Below are 21135 nucleotides of genomic sequence, written 5' to 3'. Positions count from 1 at the left end.
CTGAGAGAGCCTTGCCAAGCGGAGGGCTCAGGCTCTCTCAGGGTAGCAGCATATGTACCCAATGGCCTAGAGACAAGCCAAAGTAGATCAGTGAGCCGCAAAGAGGCTGAAGAAGCAAACAAATGCCAACTCAAAGAAAACAGTTGGACTTCACGGAGCAGGAATTTTACAGGCAAGAGAATCAACAGTGATCCTGACTCTAAGCATGGGAAAGGACTTTCTTCACCTTTGACTTGAACTTGATCTAATACATTTGATTCTTGGGATAAAACTAGCTGGAGTATTAGTAGAAAGGTTCAGATCTTAGAAATGTTGACAAGTCCCCAAAGTAGAAAGACCAATCATATTTCTACTAATCTACTAAGAGCTGCCCTAAGTAATTAGAAGTAAGGAAAACCTACAACCTAATTCAGGGTGACCCACCAGAGTCCCACTGTGGTTCCAGGAGAAATGATGGGGTGTTTTTAAGAAGAAAAGGATCCCAGAGACCATCAGCTCAGCATGTTCGAAAACTACACACCACTGTCTGGAAGAGGATGTTGGCTGCTAGAGGTGGGATCCAGGCTCCTTCTCAAGAGAGATATGGCCCAGTGCAGAGCTCTGTAGTCTTGCAGAGCTCAGATGCAGAATTCATCTATTAGCAAAACTTGAAAAGATTAACATTTTTTTTAAAAAAGCAAATTAAAAAAAAAGTTTAGAAAGTAGCATCTACTATGGCCATAATTTCATAAAAGAAATGACTTTTACTCCAGGATAAAATCTTAAAGATAAATGGGGGGGGGGGGGAGAGGGGGGAGAAGAGGAAAAGAAAAAAGCAAAGATGCGGCTTTTCACCCAAACATAGAGACAAAGTGTAAATTCAAAGTAAATGGATTTTTCCCCCAAACCTACACATAACCTTAGATGAATACTGTTGTTGTGAGTGAGAATAAATCTGACTGTAAGCTTCCCAGAAGTCAGTGTAAAGAGGGAAGTTTGGTAAGAATTATACTTACCTGAAAGAACTGTGAAACTATCCGGAAGGACAAAGAGAATTTCCAAGTGCTGAATCCTGAAAGTCCTTGCAGAGGAACATATACACCTTCTGAAATATGGAGACAGTGAAAATATTAAAATTATTCTGTGAGTGCTGGAAGATTCCAATTGTGCAAATCCTTGATGAGTCAATGAGGATCCTTTCCTAGGAAATTTACTGTGTGGACTATCAGATCAGGTACAGGCATGTGCATGCAGGAGAGCAGGGGTTGGACCTGTGTGCATTCGGCCTCTCAGAGGGAAAAGCAAGTCACAGGTGCACCGTGACCCAGGGAAAGCAGAGCAATGGCCTGCCAGGTTCTGACAAGTTTTTCTTCTTCCAGTTTTTTTCCTAGCGCTTCTTTGTGCAGTTCACCCACCTCATAAAGTGAGTCTTTTCAAGATGAGCTTCCAAAGAGATTCCTCAGGTCATCGCTTTCCCAAACGTTTCTTTTACCACCTTTTCCTAAGAGAATAATCTATTTCAAGGAAGCATAAAAAACAGCCCTCTTCCAAGGAACAAAGGCTCTTTAAGACACCTGGGTAAGGGGTGGTGAGGGCCTTCAAAGTAAATCTGGGCTCCGATTTAGAAAGAAGTCCTTCATTTTTGCAGATATTCGTTTTCTCACCTAAATTTGTCTTCAGGAGCCTCCTAATTTGGGGCCACTGGAGTTGTCTTTAGAGTGGCCTTAGATGAATACTGTTGCTGTGAATGGGAATAAATCTGACTGTAAGCTTCCCAGAAGTCAGAGTAAAGGGGGAAGTTTGGTAAAAATTATACTTAGCTGAAAGAACAGTGAGAATATCCGGAAGGAAAAAGAGGATTTCCTTGTGCTGAATCCTGAAAGTCCTTGCAGAGGAACATATACAGGAACACTGAGGGATTTGTTCGAGAATGTTTTCAACAACACTTCTTTTGCAAGTGCAGACGCTGAAATGAAACAGTTTTATTTTGTAGTGACCATTGATGAAAGGAGAAAGCAAGGTATGAAAATTTAATTCAGTGAAGGAGATTCTGTTCAGAGTTGAGCTGAGTTGGTCCAAGTTAACATTCTTCCAGTAAGTGAACTTGACTCAAAGATATAGAATCTAAAATTAGTAGAAGAGCCGAAACCGGTTTGGCTCAGTGATAGAGCGTCGGTCTGCGGACTGAAAGGTCCCAGGTTCGATTCCGGTCAAGGGCATGTACATTGGTTGCGGGCACATCCCCAGTAGGAGGTATGCAGGAGGCAGCTGGTCGATGTTTCTGTCTCATCAGACATTTCTAGCTCTCTATCTCTCTTCCTTCCTCTCTGTAAAAAAATCAATAAAATGTATATATTTTTAAATAATAAAATAAAATAAAAAAATTAGTAGAAGAGTGCACAGATAGGATGGCCTTTGGTTTATATTTCCTAAATTCACTTCTCTCAAAGGAGATTTGAATAGGAGCTGTCAAGGTCCAGATTATTCTCTCTAACAAGTTTCTGGGAGTGCTGATGGTATATACAAGGACAAGTGAACAATAGGCCGTGGGCCAAATCTGGCGCCCACTTGTTTTTATATGGACCATAAGAAAAGGATGGTTTTTACATTTCTAAAGTGGGTGGAAAAAGTCAAAAGAATAATATTTTCTGACATGTGAGAAAAATATTAAATTCAAACTTCAGTGTTCATTAATAAAGTTGTTTTGTCACAGCCAAACTCATTCATTTACATTTTGTCTATGAATACTTTCATACCACAACAACATAGTAAAGATGTTGCAACAGAGTCTGTGTGGCCTGCAAAGTCTAAAATATTTACTATTTGGCCCTTTGAAGAGAAAAAAAAATTGCCAACATCTGAAACGGCTGATTGACGACAGACCCCTACTTAAAATCAGACAAGTATACTATGGAATTCTCTAACTGGAGCCACCCTTGAATTACTACTAGTCCCCAAATAACTTATAGAAAGAGAGCCACAATTTTCCTCAGGAGGTTTCATGTAATGTAGGCTTTCCTCCTATTTGTACAGATGAGAAAACAGGTCTAAGATATTAAGTGGTGGCATAAGCAGTCTTCCAGGTGAAGATGGTACAACCAAGTAGGACTGGAGGCTCTTCACTCCCAAGGTTATTGAATAAAACAAAAACAAAAATAGAAGAAAAAATTTAAAAATTTACCAAATGTGTAATGGGACATGAGAAAGCAGTGATCTGTCATAGACTTCAAAACTTGGTGGGTAACCAGGAAAGCATAGCACTGAAGAAAAGTAAGTCAACAATGACATAAGAACTCTCATTAATTATCCTCAATTGTAAATGAAGTGAGAGATGAGTAAGCAGCCTGGGAAAAGTCAAAGTCAGGATTTGCAGAGACAGGAAAGGCTGCCGGAGCTTGTCATTTTTTCAGGGCATTGTGCTGAGAGAGGAATGAATAATAAGTGAGATATAGCATTGGCTGGGTGGAGTGAGCTTTGTGATCGCACCCTTTTGAGATTCTACAGAACCCCACTAAAGATTGCACTTAGCCCAGACTAGCTCTTTCCTCCTTCACACCATGCCCATACTCTTGGTTTGTAGAAAAGTGGGTAGAAAACAGCACATTGCTCTTAAAGGGGGTGGAATGGAATAGGCTAATTTATTCCTAATTTTTTTTTCCAAGTGAAGGAGGAAACAATGACTATTTGAATGGATGTCATGAAGGAAATATTGGGAGGGAGTGCATAAGAAATACACAAAGAAATTAATAAAGTTAAGATGAAAGATAACTTTTAAAAAAAGGTGAAAGATGACCCAGCCAGTGTTGCTCAGTGGTTGAGCATCAACCTATGAACCAGGAGGTCATGGTTCAACTCACGGTCAGGTCACATGCCTAGGTTTTAGGCTCGATGTCTGGTGGTGAAGCAGCCAATCAATAATTCTCTCTCATCATTGATGTTTCTATCTCTCCCTTTCCCTTCCTCTCTGAAACCAATTAAAAAAAAATTTAGAATAATTTTTAGGTTTTTTAAAGTCTTAAGATATTTTCAGCTTTTGCTTTTTAAAAAATATTTTTATTTTTTGGTTAATCTTTACCTGAGGTTATTTTTTCCATTGATTTTTAAAGAGAATGAAAAGGATGGGGGGGAAGAGAGAGAAACATCAATGTCTCACATTAACTGTCTCCCGGGTGCAACTCAACTGGGGCTGGGAATTGAACCTGAAACCCGGATACACGGCCTTGACTGGAAATCAAATTCAAGACCCTTTGGTGCTTGGGCCAACACTCTCACCACTGAGCCATACAGTCCAGGGCTCAGCTTTTGCTTTTTGAAGTGTGATGTGTAGACAGGCTAGTGCTCCTTATCTTCTGTTTCCCAAGAAATTGTTAGTCCCAGTTCTGTCACTTTTGTAAAACTGAGACCTTATCCCCCAGGGCCTGATTCCTCATCCCCCGAAATGAGGATTTGACTACAATTAAATTACATCAGAATCTCCAGGGACCCAAGTGTCAGTATTTTAAAGCTTCCCAGGTGATCCCATGAACAACCAAAGTTGGGAACTACACAACTAATATCTAAATTGCTCCAAATGCCAAAATTCTGGTGGTCCAATTTCAGCTTTCTCTGGCCCGTTAGTTAGGTTCACTCCACTGAGGCCAGACAATTTCTTTGGTGGAGGTGGGGAAGAGGACTCGCTTGCACTGTGGGATGTTGAAGAACATCCTTTGATTCCACCCACTCTACGCCAGTAGCACAGCCTACCCCAAGTGGTGACGACCAAAAATGCTTCCAGATATTGCCAAACGCTCCCCTGAGGACACAATCACCCCCGGAAGAGAACCACTGCACTACTGCAAGCCACAGGGAACCAAGCACAATTCAGTCTAAAGCTTTTATAATATACGGCAACATTTTATTTGTGTTTTATCCTATCTGTGAGTGCCTCCACTCCACATTTTTATTAAACAAAGGAACTCCGTTTCCAGACTTTAATGTTGATGTTGCATTGCCGATAACCAGCAGAGGGCACATCTAAGTATTGACGGATCCTTCCAATTTCCTCTGAGCTCCTGGAAGGCGGTGATAAGATAATGGGGCACAAGCTGGCCCCGCCACCCATGAATGTAGAACAAGGGGAGAGGAGGGAGAAAGCAGGACTGAAGGTTGAAGAAAGATCTGAGGAGAGAAAAGATAACACCAAAGAGCCAGGGAATTGGCAAGCAGACCAAGTGGGGGACACTGAGCTGAAAATTAGTTCCAGAAACTAAAAAAGGATTACAGCTCTGTGGAGACACAAGGTCACTTCTTTCCTGGAAGGGACTGCAGGAGATAGGGGAGAATACCTTGACGTCTCGCCGCTCTCACCCGGCCTAACCCAACCGCCCCTGCAGAGGAGCAGTGAACAGCCTCTCCCCACCTGTGACCTTGTGAGGGAGCCCAAGATAGCACGTTGCAACTGCCACAGTGTACCGCAACTTAGAACTGCTAAGTGCGTTCTGCTCAGGGTATGCCATCTGGTTTTCTGAAGGGTCTAAACATTTCCTAAATCTTCTCACTAGGGTCCTGTGACGCTGGCTTTGTTATTATTCCCAGCGAATTCCCCATTCACTCAGTCTTCTTAAGACCCATGAACTCTTCTAAAAATAAGTCTTCTAAAGTCAGCTTTGATTACATATCACTTCTCACTTACCAGCAGGCTTGACTTTTTTTCTGACAACAACATATTACCAGTTCCTCTCAGTGGGGATAAGGGGGGGGGGGGGGGGGTGCAGGAGGCAGCCAATGGATGTTTCTCTCTCATCAATGTTTCTAACTCTCTTTCCCTTCATCTCTCTGAAAGCAATAAAAACATTTTTTTTTTTAAATCCCTTCCAGCAAGGGCTTAGCCTAGGGGTGTCGAACTCAATCAGAGAAGGGGCCAAAATCTAAAATCCAGCCTAAATCGCGGGCCGAATGGTTTACTGAACAGTCATAAACTGACAATGTCATAAACTGACAGCGGAGTGCAGTGATGACAGCGCGGTGCGGGCCACATTGCAAGGCCTGGAGGGCTGGATTTGGCCCGCGGGCCTTGTGTTTGACACATGTGGTTAGCCTGATGATTCAAACAGTTCCAGCTTGACACTTCTCTCATCTTTCAGCAAAATGCCCGTGTTAAAGAGAAAAGAACAGCCATGTAAGATAGTATCTTTTTTTTTTTAATTATCATATATTTCCCCATTTAAAACAATACATACATGGAGGAAAGGGAAAGGCTAAGGCTATGCTTCCGGAGGGAGAGCCCCCTGGTTATCCGTCCTAAGGGTTTTAAGGGTGGATAGTTTAGGGGAGGTCCTAGGGGAAGATCTCAATAGAACATTCAGCAGTTTTCCAGGTGTGTCCTTTCAAGATTGTGGTCTCCACTGATTGACTGGTCAGGGGTCATCATTCAATGTAGCTGGTCCTGAGGGCAGATATGAGATTGCTGGTCTGGTTTTGTTGCTTTTTTTGGGGGGGGGCCTGGGGCTGAAATGCAACTGAGGCCTAGATGTTGTCTTTAGAGAGGAAAGGTTAGAGGGGTCCAAATCACATGACCAAGGATTTGCTAGGGGAGGAAAGGTCACCCTGAGAATGAGGTGCCATCCTACAATTGTCCTTTGCTAGGCCTCTGGGCTTTCTGCCTGGTGACCTTCTGTACATGGCCCACACATGGCCCATTGTTTTTGCTCTTGTCTGTCTCACTGCCTAGCACATCACTCTGGTATTTCAAAGGAGTGTCCACTGAGACGCACAAAAACAATGGACAGGGCTAGCTTAAAACCTTTCACTAGCCGAAACCGGTGTGGCTCAACGGATACAGTGTCGGCCTGCGGACTGAAAGGTCCCAGGTTCGATTCCAGTCAAGGGCATGTACCTTGGTTGCGGGCACATCCCCAGTGGAGGGTGTGCAAGAGGCAGCTGATCGATGACTCTCTCTCATCGATGTTTCTAACTCTCTATCCCTCTTTCTTCCTCTCTGTAAAAAATCAATGAAATATATTAAAAAAACAAACAAAAAACTTTCACTAACAAAGTTAAAGGCCTGAGGTGTGACTGCTCACCATGACCTGCCCAGTTAGGAATTGGTGATCACATTACCCTATGAGGTTACTGTCCAAAGAACCCCCTTTTTTTTCATCCACAGTGTCAGTGTAGGTTCAGCAGTTTTAACAAATGGACAATTCTGGTGGAGGATGTTGATAATGGGGAGGCTGTGCAGGAGCAGGGGGGTAGGGAGTATATAGAAAATCTCTGTATCTTCTGCTAAATTTGGTTGTGAACCTAAAACTGCTCTAAAATATATTCTATTAAAATTTTTAAATAATACATACACAGCACAAGAGTTTTGCGAAGTGAAGAGAAGAAAAAAGAAGAAATAATCCAAGTTGGCATATTTTAAGGAACCCGAAAAATCTCTACCAATCCTTCTAGTAATATCATTTGCATCTTCAAGAGTCTCTGTTGAAATACAATTATCCTTGGAGGCAAGACATTATCATCTAAATTACTCTTTGGAATACAGTTTAGCATAGGGGCTAAGAACTTGAGCTCTGGGATCCAACTGCCAGGCTGGAGTCCCACTTCCGGCACTTGCTGGCTGTGTGACATTAGGCAAGTGACTTCACCTCTTTAGGCGTCAGTTTCAATCACTAAAAATTAGAGGTGGTATCAACGGAATTTAACTCAGAGTTTTTATGAAGATTAAATGAGATAATGCATGTACATTTTTTAGGAAGCAGTGAGGGACACATAGGAAGCATTTTTTATCCCTGTATTTAAGAACTATGTAATCATGTCTTTTGAACATATATATATATATATATATATATTGTTTTTTAGTTTTATTTTTTATTTTATTTTTAAAAGTCCTAGACTCTTAATGAGCATTTTGGTCTTTGGATTACCTCTATTTACCAGTTTCTAGATATACTCAGTACTGAATAAAGTCACTTTTAAAAGGGGGAATAAAAATCTTAAAACAGGTTGTCTAATCCAACACCCTCATTTTACAAATGAATAAAGTTAGAACCAGGGGGATAAAGTAAGTGCCTGGCCCAAGAAAGTGAAGTTGATCTCAGAGGTGAAAAAATTTCTACTCTTCTGAGGAAATATAGGTTGGTTGAAACAGGGTATATTAAAGAGAGTCATACAGGGAAGTAGGTAAAACCAATAAAAGCAGGATCTGACTAGTGGGTGTAAGGATCAATGTCATGAAGTAGCCATGTAGAATGCACCACAGAATTGCCCACTCTGAATGGTGGGGAACATCCCCCATTTGCTGAGAGTTGCCTCAAGAGGTTAATTCCCCTGTACTTCCAGTCTACTCTGGGAGGGCTGAGAAAGCTCGGGGGGAGGAAAGCTGAGAGACTGCAGCTGGCACCTGAGTTGGGAAGCGTTCTGGATGCTTGGGAACCGTCCATCACAGCTGCAGCTCAGGTGAGGCCTGAGGCACTGTCTTCCCATACTAGCACACATAGGTCTCTGTCCTTTTCATGGGCTGCATAGCACTGCCTGGATGTACCATAATTAAATTAACCAGAACCCAATGATAGAGAGTGAGCATATTCTCTCCTTTTGCTGTTAAAACTGACCCTTTTCTATTGCATTCTGATCAAGTGGGCTAGCCGAAAGCCTGGTTGAAGTACCATGAAGCAGCAGAAAAGAGTGCGTTGGGATACTTGGCATACTTCCTGAAGGAAGCATAAAATGTCATCTTTGGCTGACTCAAGTCTCTGCAAGGCAAACTGAAAAACATACTGGAATACCAATAAATATACAAATTATTCCCATATGGTAATGTTTACACCAACAAGTCTTTCCTTGGATCTCTCTACTCATTTATGTTTATGTGGATAACTCTGCCCAGCTCTTTTGAGTGAAGTTACTTGCAATGCCCCTTTAAAATGAAGGCATTCCAGACTGGTGCAGCCACTGCGGAGAACAGTATGGAGTTTCCTCAAAAAAACTAAAAAATGGAACTCTGATGAACATAGGGGTACATATATCCTTTCTGATTGGTGTTTCTAGTTTATTGGGATAGATCCCACTTCTAGGAATATATCCCAATAAACTAGAAACACCAATCAGAAAGGATATATGTACCCCTATGTTCATAGCAGCACAATTCTCCATAGCTAAGATTTGGAAACAGCCTAAGTGCTCATCAGCAGATGAGTGGATTAGAAAACTATCCAGTGTTTCCCAAACTTTTGACATATGTGTACCCCTTCTATAATTTTCGTAACGCTGAGTACCCCTCATACTCATGAGAACGTAGAATTAGGCGCAGCTAAGCGCGGTGCAGTGCATATCCCCACCAAACTCTTCCTATACCCCAGGGGGTATGCGTACCACACTTTGGGAAACACTGCTACACAATGGAATACTACTCTGCTATAAAAAAGAAGGAATTACCATTTACATTAACCTGGATGGATCTGGAGAACATTATGTTAAGTGAAATAAGCCAGGCAAAGAAAGAAAAATACCACATGATCTTACTCATTTATGGAAAATAAAGAACATTATAACCTGATGAACAAAAAGATAGATTCTGTATCTTTTTGTTTGCAGTAAAGCATCAAACAGACTGTCAAATTACAGCGGGAAGGCTGGGGAGTAATAGGGAGGGAGGGAAAGAGATCAACCAAAGGACTTGTATGCATGCATATAAGCACACCAATGGATACAAGACACTGGGGAGGGGGACATATGACAGGGGGTAGAGGAGGCTGAGGGAAGGTTAATGGGGGGAAAAGGAGATATATGTACTACTATATGTAATACTTTAAACAATAAAAAAATACCATCTAACCTAATAATAGAGCAATATGCAAATTAGTCATCACTCTGCTACACAAGCCACGCCCACCAACCAAATCAGGGTAATTATGCAAATTACCGAGATGGTGGTTAATTTGCATATCAAGACAGCATAGAAAGAAGCCAAGCGTTCAGAAGGGAGCAAAGCTGCGAAGAAGCAAGCAGGGTGGGGAGAAAGGAGGAAAGCAGGCAGGGCAGCAACTGCAGCAGGAAGCCCTATTGCAGGAATCTTCATTTATATGTATGCAATCTTCATTAGTAGGAAAATAAAATAAAATAAAATGAAGGCATTCCTTCTCCAGTCTCTTTGCTGATGTCCCAGCCTCCCCAATTAGACCTGCATCCATAACCAGTCCAGTTCTCCACTCTCAGGCTTATGACATGCTGTGCTCCCACTGATGCCAGTCTGGTTGGAGTAGACCTCACTGCCTTTCTTCTGAGAACAGACTGCAAGAACCTGAGCTCACATCTTACTCAAGGTCCAGGTAAATTAAGCCCATGTAGCCCTGGGATGCCTGCAGATCAAAATTGCAATTTCAAGTGCCATGTTCCAGAAGGCAAATGAGGCCAGTTTCTGTAGTGCTCATGGCTCCTTGAACCATATTTCTGAAGGTCTAAAATAATCTGAAACTTGTCAATATGGAGAACTAATTAGATCTCTTTTAAAAAGTTCCCTGTTCACCCTACCTGGTTTTGCTTAGTGGATAGAGCATTGGCCTGCAGACTGAAGGGTCCTGGGTTTGATTCCAGTCAAGGGCACATACCCAGGTTGCATGCTCAACGGGGTGCCAGGCAAGGTGGGGTGCCTGGCAGGGCTGCAAGGTTGGGGGTGCAAGCTGGGGCCCGATCTCCACAGGCCACCCGGAGGGACCCCACACCATGTACAGATTCATGCACTGGGCCTCTAGTGTAATTAATAAAAGCCCAGTACCTTTACAACATTAATTTGTAATATCATCAACCAATATTAATCAGTGACATTATCCCAGGCACTGGGCTGGGCCCTAACTGTCTTTTTCACTTTAGGAAGCTGAATCAACGATCAAATCTGGGCCCATGTGACCTCAAAATGTCTACAGTTTATAATTCACCAAGATGTATCATTTGTAAAACAAGTGACATTATTAAGTTGTGATTAATTATGTTAGGAATAAGAAATGTGGCTTAAGAATGGATATAGTACCCTGGTTCCCTGAAAATAAGACAGTGTCTTATATTAATTTTTGCTCCAAAAGATGCGCTAAATCTTATTTTCAGGGGATGTCTTATTTTTCCATGCGCTAGGTCTTATTTTCGGAGGATGTCTTATTTTCGGGGAAACACGGTATCATTCCAGATTAGTGGGATTACAAGGCAGGAAGGAAAGAAGGAAGGAAGGGAGGGAGGGAGGGAGGGAGGAAGGAAAGAAAGGAAAGGAAAGAAAAGGAAAGGAAAGGAAAGGAAAGGAAAGGAAAGGAAAGGAAAGGAAAGGAAAGGAAAGGAAAGGAAAGGAAAGGAAAGGAAAGGAAAGGAAAGGAAAGGAAAGGAAAGGAAAGGAAAGGAAAGGAAAGGAAAGGAAAGGAAAGGAAAGGAAAGGAAAGGAAAAAGGAAAGGAAAGGAAAGGAAAGGAAAGGAAAGGAAAGGAAAGGAAAGGAAAGGAAAGGAAAGAAGGAAAGGAAAGAAGGAAAGGAAAGGAAAAAAATTACTTGACCCCAAGTCACTTATTGGAACTCTGATTTCAAGCAAACCCAAACTGAGATAATGTCCATCAGAGGGAGGCTTGAATCAAATTGGATAACTGGATGCATGGCCATTCCCACTTATGCGAAACAAAACAAAATACCAGAACAAAACTATAAGTGGTGCGTATACATGTTTATGTGTTAGAAAAAGAAGCTATACAGGTAATCATGCTACACTATAATAGTTGTTATCTCTGGGGCTGAGACAGCTAAGGGAAAAGAAGGAGACTTGCCATTTTAACTTTGTATGCTCCTGTATTATTTCAGTGTTCAATAGAAGATGCTATTTTTGCAATTAAAAAATAAAGGTCAGGGGGCAGTGGTAATTCCCTTGTTCTTGAAGCATCTAGCTTCCCCTTTCAGCTGTGGGCTACATTGTCAGAAAGAAGAGTAACCATGCAGAGATACAACTACATGTCTCAAGACATAGGTGCTGATCATGACAGCCCAAACCATCTTCAAAGAAAAATCACAAACTAAGTAAAAATTCTTTTTGAGACCAGGCTTACTGGAAGGTGAATTAGCTTCTTCAGATTTATTCTAGCGGCCTGCAGTATAACGAATCTGGGATGAAACATTAAAGAGAGTGTAATGAAGACTATAATATCTTAATTCTAGGTATGCCATTGGGCCCTCCTGCATGGATTCTGTGGTAATGTGAAAAATGTGGCCTCTCAGTCCCTTCTACTATTTCCGTTTCAGTGACCTCCACCCTTATGCTGGGTTTGGTCATGTGACTTGCTTTGGCCAATAGGATGTTAGCAAAAGTGATACAGCAGGGCCTTAAAAAGCACTTGTGCAGCTTTTTTTTTTTTTTTTCATTTTGATTGAAGTATAATCAATAAACAACAAAATGCCCCCACTATATATGGGGGGGAGGGATGTTGGAGGGAGGTTCCAAATTTCCTATTAAAGACAAGCACAGGTAACCAGTCTTTTTCGTTTATAAGTCTCTGCATTAAGAGGAGTCACACCTGAATCTGATGTAGTTCATGAGAACCTGGATTTTGAGCTTCCTTCCATGATTGGATGAGACTTTTTGAGCATATTCTGCGATTGAAATATTTGAGTAATTTTGGCCAAAGGGAAAACTGTAATATTGGAAAAATGACCCTAATTCTTAACCTCTCCCTCATCCATACCCTTTGTCTTGTAACTTCGTAATCAGTTTTCCCAGTCTGATTCCAAAATCTGTCAAGTGACTTGACTTGTCAATGAGGTATTAGCAAATAGGATACAAGTAAAGGCTTGAAAAGTATCGTCACACTTGGGATTGCTTCTTCTCTTTACCTTGGTTAGCATTAGTCACCCTACTAATCCCAGTCAACCCGACTGAGACCATTCTAGCTCAGCCAACAGTCAGCAATTGAAGTATGTATTAGAATAGAATGCAGGGTTTGAATATATATATATATATATATATATATATATATATATATATATATATATATATATATATTTTAGAGAGAGACTTTTTAGAGCAGTTTTAGGTTCACAGCAAAATCGAGCAGAGTTCCAATTAAGCCCCTGTCTCCACATACACACAGTCTCTCCTGTTACCAATATCCTGCGTCAGAGTTGTTCATTTATCACAATGAACCTACATTGATACTCATAATCATCAAAGTCCATATTTTACATTGGCTCACTCTTGGTATTGTATATTCTATGGATATAGACAAATATATAGAGATGCATCCACCATAATGATATCATACAGAGGTGTTTCACTGCCTTAAAAGTCCCATGTTCCACCTTTTCATCCCTCTCCCAGCAACCACTGATCCTAACCCCTAGCAACCACTGATTCTTTCATTACTTCCATAGTTTTTCTTTTTCCAACATGTTATATAGGTGAAATCATACAGTATGTAGCCTTTTCGGATTGACTTTTGTTTGTTTGTTTGTTTGTTTGTTTGAAGCATTACAAATAGTAGTTCATATGGCTCCTTTTTTTCCCCCTTGACCTCCTCATACGCCTTCAGCTACTCCCCCCGCCGGTGTCTTGTATCCATTGGTTATGTTTATATGCATGCATACAAGTCCTTTGGTTGCAGGGTTTGGCTTCTAACTATACTTTTGTCAAGGACAACATTTTATTAATGATGCTATTAATAAGGACATTTTATTAATGATGCTATTAATAATTTCTAGGTTACCTTTTCAATAAAAGGGATTACCTGGGGTTAGTGTGAAGTCCAAGTATTAAAAGAACTTCTCTTTGTTCCAGTTGTTGCTTCTAACTTTTTTGTTTTGTTAATCCTCACCTGAGGATGTTTTTTCCATTGATTTTTAGACTGAGTGGACAGGAAGGGGAGAAACAAAGAGAGAGAGAAAAACATCAATGTGAGAGAGACACATTGATTGGCTGCCTCCCACATGTGCCACATCTGGGGTGGAGATGTAGCCTGCAACCTAGGTACCTGCCCTTGACTGGGAATTGAACACACAATCCACGGGATGACACTCTAACCACTGAGCAACACATGCTAAGGCTGCTTTTGCATCATGATTATTATACTTATCACACTATAAAACCTAGGTGATATCTTTCTATGTCTAATTGTCCTTCCTAGACTCTAAAGTCCTAGAGGGCCTGGGTCATGTCTTATTCATCTTTCTAATCCCAATCCTGGGGACAGAACCTGGTATAAAGTAAGATGTTGAACTGGTTTGCTCAAAAGGAAAGAGATGACATGGAGTACTGTTAGGTCCTGAACACACACGCACACACAAAACCACAAAAATCCATAAAGGACCTACTAGAAGCTCTGAATCTGGTATTTGGACTCTGTCAGAGACTCCTTCTAGGTACCCTGGTTGCCTCTTATATCCTCAGAGAAAACAGGGACATAACATAATCTGAAAAGATACCCTTCACCGTACTTTGTAAGTTTAATAGCTTTTTAAAAAGTAATTAACTATTTTTATTAAATTTATTGGGGTGACATTGGTTAATAAATTTATATAGTTTCAGGGGTACAATTCCACAATATATCGTCTGTACAATGTATTGTGTGTTCACCCCTCTAAGTCAAGTCTCCTTCCATCACCATTTAATATCTTTTAATAAGATTAAAAGTGGCCTAATTGTCCATTTACCACCAAAAAGGGAAAAGACTTTGGGTGCTGCTGATTCTGTGCCAGGCACTGTCCTATGTGTTTTTATTTTACTTTAAAACTATATTGCTACCTTTACTCAAGAATGAGCTGACAGCATTAATTGTAGAGAGTAGGGCTGTTTTCAAATTTCCCGTTAAAGCCATCCCCTGGCCTGGAATATTATGAACCAGCTTTTTGAGAGCAATTTATAGCAATGTTACATCATTGGACTGGAATTCTTTCTCTGCCTTCACGACCCCCCCCCCCCCCAATATCAACTCAGTTTGGTTCTAGATAGACAACAGTTTGATATAAAAATATCCCCTCATTCTTACATTTTAAAAAAAAATTAAATTCTTTATTGTTGAATATATATTTCCTCTTACATATCTTTTAAATGGATATTCCATGACAATTTTCTCTGAATTGAAGTTACATATCTATCTCCTTTGTATTTTTCTTTGAAAAGGAGAGTTTTAGGTTAAAAATTCAAAATGGCTAGTCATTTTAGGATGACACATCTGAAAATCCTTCTATTTCTCTTAGTTTAATTTTCCAAATCCAAGTTCATTTGAAAGTAATTGCACTTCCCAGACTGAAATATCTCCCCATAGTTCATTAGTCTTCAAGGTTTGTTTTTCCCTGTAAGCTTAGATTCTAGATAATTTTCTCTTTGAGTTACCAAATTGGTATAAGAACAGAGTTCAGAAGTCTGGGTCATATATATTTTAGAATCAAACTAATCTCTTTGGCTAACTGGATCCAAAATTACCTTGACTTTTCCTTTTGCAATAGGAAAGCCACATGGTGTTAGTTACATAAAGCCAAGGAATAGATATAGTTCATGATAATTTAGTGGAAATTTAACCAAGAATGTCTTTTGGTTGTTGTTTTTTCTTGCTATTTTTCTTCTTTGGAGTTCTACCTTTTTCTATTTAATAGATATGTAAAGAATTATGTTGTCATGTTGGAGGGGGTTGGCATTATCCAAATAGATATTATAAATTCAATATCCCTTTCCCCCAGATGAAAGAACTTAAAGCTTCTAGCAATTCACAGAAATAAATGCTAAGCAGGGACAGAAATGTGACATCATTAATTTTCTTCCAAAGCAACACAAGAAAAGTCATCTTATTTTTTAATGTAACTTAAAGAGCACAAATGAGCATTTATGTTTGTTGTTGTTAATCCTCGCCCAAGGATATTTATTCCATTTGTGGAAGAGAGAGAGGGAGAGAGAGAGAGAGAGAGAGAGAGAGAGAGAGAGAGAGAGAGAGAGAGAGAGAGAGAGAGAGAGAGAGAGAGAGAGATTGAACCCATGATCCTTTGGTGCTCGGGCTGACACTCTAACAACTGAACAACACCAGCCAGGACTATTTCTCTGTTTTAATAAACCTTTAATAAGATTATCAAACGATATCCTTTAGAAGCAGCACTTAGGATTCTCAAGCAAGTTACATCAAGGACAAAGAACTGATATCAAACATGAAATTAGAAAGCTAGATGGTTCTTTTATTGTAGAAAATGAAGAAGTATTAAATACTGGCTATATCCTAGGGATGGGAATCAAGATTGATTACTTAACATTTTATATATTAGTCATGTTTAACTTCCAACTGATGATGTGCTAACTAGATGTGGATAAACTACTGAAAGTGCTCTCAAAGACATGGATTGAAGAATGTTTAAGATGTGAGCCTAAAAGGTATAAATTGTAACTATATAAAAAATAATCTTAAAAATAATAATAATCTGTCTCATTGATTTTTAAAAAATTCAGCTGAAAGTTCACAGCCATTTTATTTCTGAGGCCAAATTTATCCCTTCACCAAAAGACTATTATTAAGTGTTTTCTTACAGGTATTGAAAATAAAACAGAAAGAATAGCCTTACTTTCTCATAAAAAACAAGATGTATTTGTCAAACCTGAATGGGAAGGACTTCATAGTTGGACTCTATGGTAAGATCCTGACTCTGCCACTTGTCAGTTCTACTGTTCTGTGTGACCCTGTGAAGATAATAACAAACCTACCTCTCAGTGAGATGTGTATCAAGCAAATAGCATATGGCTTTGCACACAGACATTTTATAGCAAATATTAACAAATGTTATTTTAAAGCTGCCTGGAACAAAGTGAGAGAACAAGTTGCTATACTTTTGGTTCAGAAAAAGACAAAGAAGCAATGTTCCCAAAAGAGGGAAAGGTATCAGTTGAAGTTCCCAAGGGAAGAGTTTGAAAAAAAAATTAAAAATCCTGGCTTGATTCCAAGTAACATTGGATGAGAGATAGAAAGGCAAAATGGGAAAAGTTACTGTAGGAACCTATGAACTACTGAAAAGTACTAGGAGAACCAAGATGATAGCATAGGTAAATGCCAGTACACTCCACCTCCCATAACCACATCAAAATTACAACTAAAATACAGAACAACCATCATTCAGAACCACCTAAAATCTGGCTGAATGGAAATCCTATAACTAGAGAAGTAAGAAGAAAGTACATCAAGACTGGCAGAAGGGGCAGAGACATGGAATGGAATGGTCCAACACCCAAATGTTTTTAGTTGAAAGGAATAACTGCTGTGGAGGCCTCCAGTCCCACACCAGACCCCTAGCCCAGCTTTCCAGAGCTGGGAAAAGAAGTCCCCATAATTTCAGGCTATAAAAATCAAGGGGGATTGTGGATGAGTGGTGGGGAGGCTGCTAGAGACCCAGGCAGTCCTCTAAAAAGAGCCAGACTCAATCCCTCTGGGCTTCAGCACTGGGGCAATGGCTAGGGGGAGGGGAATTCAGGGAGATATGGGGAGGAGCTGGATTGTTTGATACTGAAACAGGAACTTGGAACAGCTTTCTACCAGACAGGGGTGCTTCACAGGGGTCATTGTTCCTGTGCTGAGACCTCCCCATCGCAGAGGTGACTGGAAGTCATATCTGAGTTTCCATTGTTTGCTCCATTCTGGTGATTCCCTGAGACCAAACATCACCCAATTTGCAGCCCTCCCAAGCTGTTTGCAGCAGCTTTCCCATATGAATAGCCTATTGTGGTACAGGCTTCAGACATCTCTAAAATTTCTCAAACAAGCAGCTGCTGGTGTCAGCATGCCCCGTACCTATCAATAAGAGGTCCAAGACCCAGCACTAGCACCAGCCTGCCTTGCATCACAGCTTGGCCTCACCTGGGCACTTCCAAGTCCAATATAAGTAGCAGCCATTTGAAGATACCTTTGTAGTTCCTGTGGGCTGGCCCAAGGCAGTGGCTGACTTTGCACCTCCCAGGAGGCCCCAGAACCAAGGCCGTGGACAGCTTCAGACCATACCAGATTATAACTCTATACATCCACAAGTGACACACTCAAGGGACAGATTCAGTGAGCACTGAAGCCCCACTGCATTAAGTCCTGCTCCATAGGAGTGTCTCCTGCACATCAGCCCTTTCATTATAGTTGCCGCTGGTCTTCACAGCCAATTGGCCTGGAGGTCAATTCCTCCTAGGAGTGGTCTTCAAACTACGGCCCTCGGGCCACATGAAGCCCGCAGAGGAGTCTGATCCTGCCCGCCAGGTTTTTTGGGCAGTGAGCGCAGCCGAGGTGTTACAGTAGGAATTAGTAGTTCATATAGTCCGGCCCTCCAGCTCTCTGAGGGACCGTGATCTGGCCCCCACTTTAAAAAGTTTGAGGGCCCCTACTCCTAGGGATGCTAATAGCATTCAAGGCTCAATTACAAAACTGCGCACATAGTGCGCACAGAGGTGCACCTAAAGTGTTCAGATCAGGTGACTGAGGAAACTGAGTTACTGGGCCCTACAGAATACCTACTACACAAGGCCATTCTATCAACTCCAGAAGACATAGCAGTTCTACCTAATCTATAGAAACAAACACAGGGAAGCAGCCAAAATGTGAAAACAAAGAAATATGTCCCAAATATAAGAACAGAAGAAATCTCCAGAAAAAAAATCCTCAATGAAATGGAAGCAAGAAAACTATTGAATGCAGAATCCAAAACAATGGTTATGAGACTTCTCAAGGATCTTAATGAGAGCTTTAAGGGACTTAGTGAGACTTTCAAGGATTTTAGTGAGAATTTCAAACACATGGAAAAGATCCAGTCAGAAATGACGGATACACTAACTAAAATGAAGAATAATTTACAGGGAATCAACAACAGAGTAGATGATGCTGAGAATCATATCAATGATTTGGAATATGAGGAAGCAAAAAACACCCAATCAAAAGATCAAAAAGAAAAAAGAATCCAAAAATATGAATCTAGTGTAAGGAGCCTCTGGGACAACATCAAGCATACATACATTTGTATTATAGGAGTGCCAGAAATAGAAGAAAGAAAGCAAGGTATTAAAACCTACTTGAAGAAATAATGACAGAAAACTTCCTCTAGATGGTGAAAGAAATAGATTTACAAGTCCAGGAAGTGCAGAGAACCTCAAACAAGAGACCCCAAAGAGACCCCACCAAGGCACATCATAATGAAAATGCCAAGGATTAAAGACAAAGAGAGAATCTTGAAAGCAGCAGAGAAAAACAGTTAGTTACCTATAAGGGAGCACCCATATGACTTTCAGCTGATTTCTTAATAGAAACTTTGCAGGCCAGAAGGGAGTGGCAAGAAATATTCAAAGTGAAGAATAGCAAGAACCTAAAACCAAGATTACTCTACCTAGCAAAGCTATTATTTAGAATTGAAGGTCAGATAAAGAGCTTCACAGATAAGAAAAAGCTAAAGGAGTTCATCACCACCAAACCAGTATTATATGAAATGTTGAAGATTGTTCTTTAAGAGCAAGAGGAAGCCGAAGAGGAAGAGGAAGCAGAAGTGGAAGCAGAAGAGGAAGAGGATGAAGAAGAAGAAGAAGAAGAAGAAGAAGAAGAAGAAGAAGAAGAAGAAGAAGAAGGAGGAGGCGGCGGCTACTATGCAAATAGACCAAAAGGCAGAACAACCGGTTGCTATGACATGCGCTGACCACCAAGGGGCATATGTAGAACATGGTGGGTGTCAGTCACAGTGGGATGGTGGAGCAGATGAACAAGGGCTCCAGACCAAGGTGGGGCTCTGGTCACTGTCATTGGGGTGAGCCTCTAGTGATTACTGAAAATTCTTTGCTCCCATGCGTCGTGGTCCCACCTAGTGCTAGCAACTGCTGCCGGCACTGTCCCTGCTCGCATCCACTGCTGGTGCCAGAGCCACCACTCACACCCACTGCCAGCACCTGGCACCAATCCCTATCGCTCAGTGCTGTCAGCAGGTACGAGTGGCAGCTGCTGGCCCTGATTCCCTTCAGGGCTTCTCCACTTTCCCTTGCTCCTGAGAGGCAATCAGGGCAGCAGTCACTGCTCACACCTGCTGCTGGCACTGGCTCCAATCGCTCTGCACCATCAATGGATGAGAGCAGGGCCAGCGCCATCAGCATGTGGGAGCAGTGGTGGTGGGAGTGGGGTTACTGGCAGACAGGGGGCCTGGGGGCCATCATAGGAGGGGCTGAGACCCGCAACCTGTGCCCACTGCAACCTCAAGGCCCACAGTTCTTTTCAAGGTGCACGAATTCATGCACTGGGCCCCTAGTAAAATATAAAAAATAAAATAGCAATAAATATATATCTATCAATAATAGTATCTAAAAATCAAAATAAATGAACAAAGAATCTAATGAACAAAATAAACTGATGAATAAAATAGATCCAGATGCATGGACTTGGAACAAACTGACGAATCTCAGAGGGAAGGGAGTAGGTGAGGTGGGAAGAGATTAACCAAAGATCTTATATGCATATATGCATTACCTAGGAACACAGACAATAGAGTGGTGAAGGCCTGGAGCAGGGCAGGAATCAGTGGTGAAGAAGGACAATAGTGGGGGAAAGGGAGACATCTATAATACTTTCAACAATAAAGACTTTAAAAACAAACAAAAAAAGAAAGAAAAAGAAACCTATGAGCTAAAGAGTTGGAGTTTCAAGTTGGAAGCTAAAAGCCAAAACCAATGGTGAGATAATGGCAAGTCAGGTCTTAGGAGTCTAATTAAAAAATCTCAGGAAAGCTTCCCTGAAGGAAAATTGTACCCCTGAGGCAATTCAACTTACTGCTATTGAAAGCACCAAACTCTAGCAGCTCTGAGCCCCAAACAATTTTTACATTAAGGCATTTCATTTTATTGAGGTGACATAACTGGGCCGGAAAACATTTAGAAAAATAAAATTTCATGGAAAAAGGATTAGAAATCCTCAGTGTACCTAACAAATGATAAAAAAAAAAAATATAGCTATCGTACATATGAATAGGATACGGTATTTACCAAATTGAGAATATTTACATCATATAGATAGAGTTTTCAAACTTTCTATGATGAAGGCTAGGTTTTCTACCCCTTAATCATCATCTCCCAAGTCTTGTCATCTGCCCCAGCTGTAAGCATCCTCTATTTTCTGTATCTATAAATTCTCTCTAAATAAATAAATGGACTCAGACAAAATTTAGTCCTTTGTGACTGGCTTCT

General features: G+C 40.9%; 1 protein-coding gene across 1 annotated transcript in view; it reads right to left on the bottom strand.

Moving 5' to 3' along the window:
* Positions 1-1019, bottom strand: part of JAK2 (Janus kinase 2) — a 110999-nt gene extending 109980 nt beyond the window's left edge. Inside the window, exon 1 of the mRNA XM_084899483.1 lies at positions 996-1019. The gene's annotated coding sequence lies outside the window, so the exon portion shown is untranslated. The remainder of the gene's footprint in view (positions 1-995) is intronic.
* Between the last annotated feature and the right edge of the window lie 20116 nt (positions 1020-21135).

This window comes from Pipistrellus hanaki (assembly GCF_964339955.1).
Source record: "Pipistrellus hanaki genome assembly, chromosome: 11".
Lineage (NCBI taxonomy): Eukaryota > Metazoa > Chordata > Mammalia > Chiroptera > Vespertilionidae > Pipistrellus > Pipistrellus hanaki.
The sequence above is the reverse complement of the archived record's forward strand: the minus strand, read 5'-3'. Positions and strand labels throughout refer to the sequence as shown.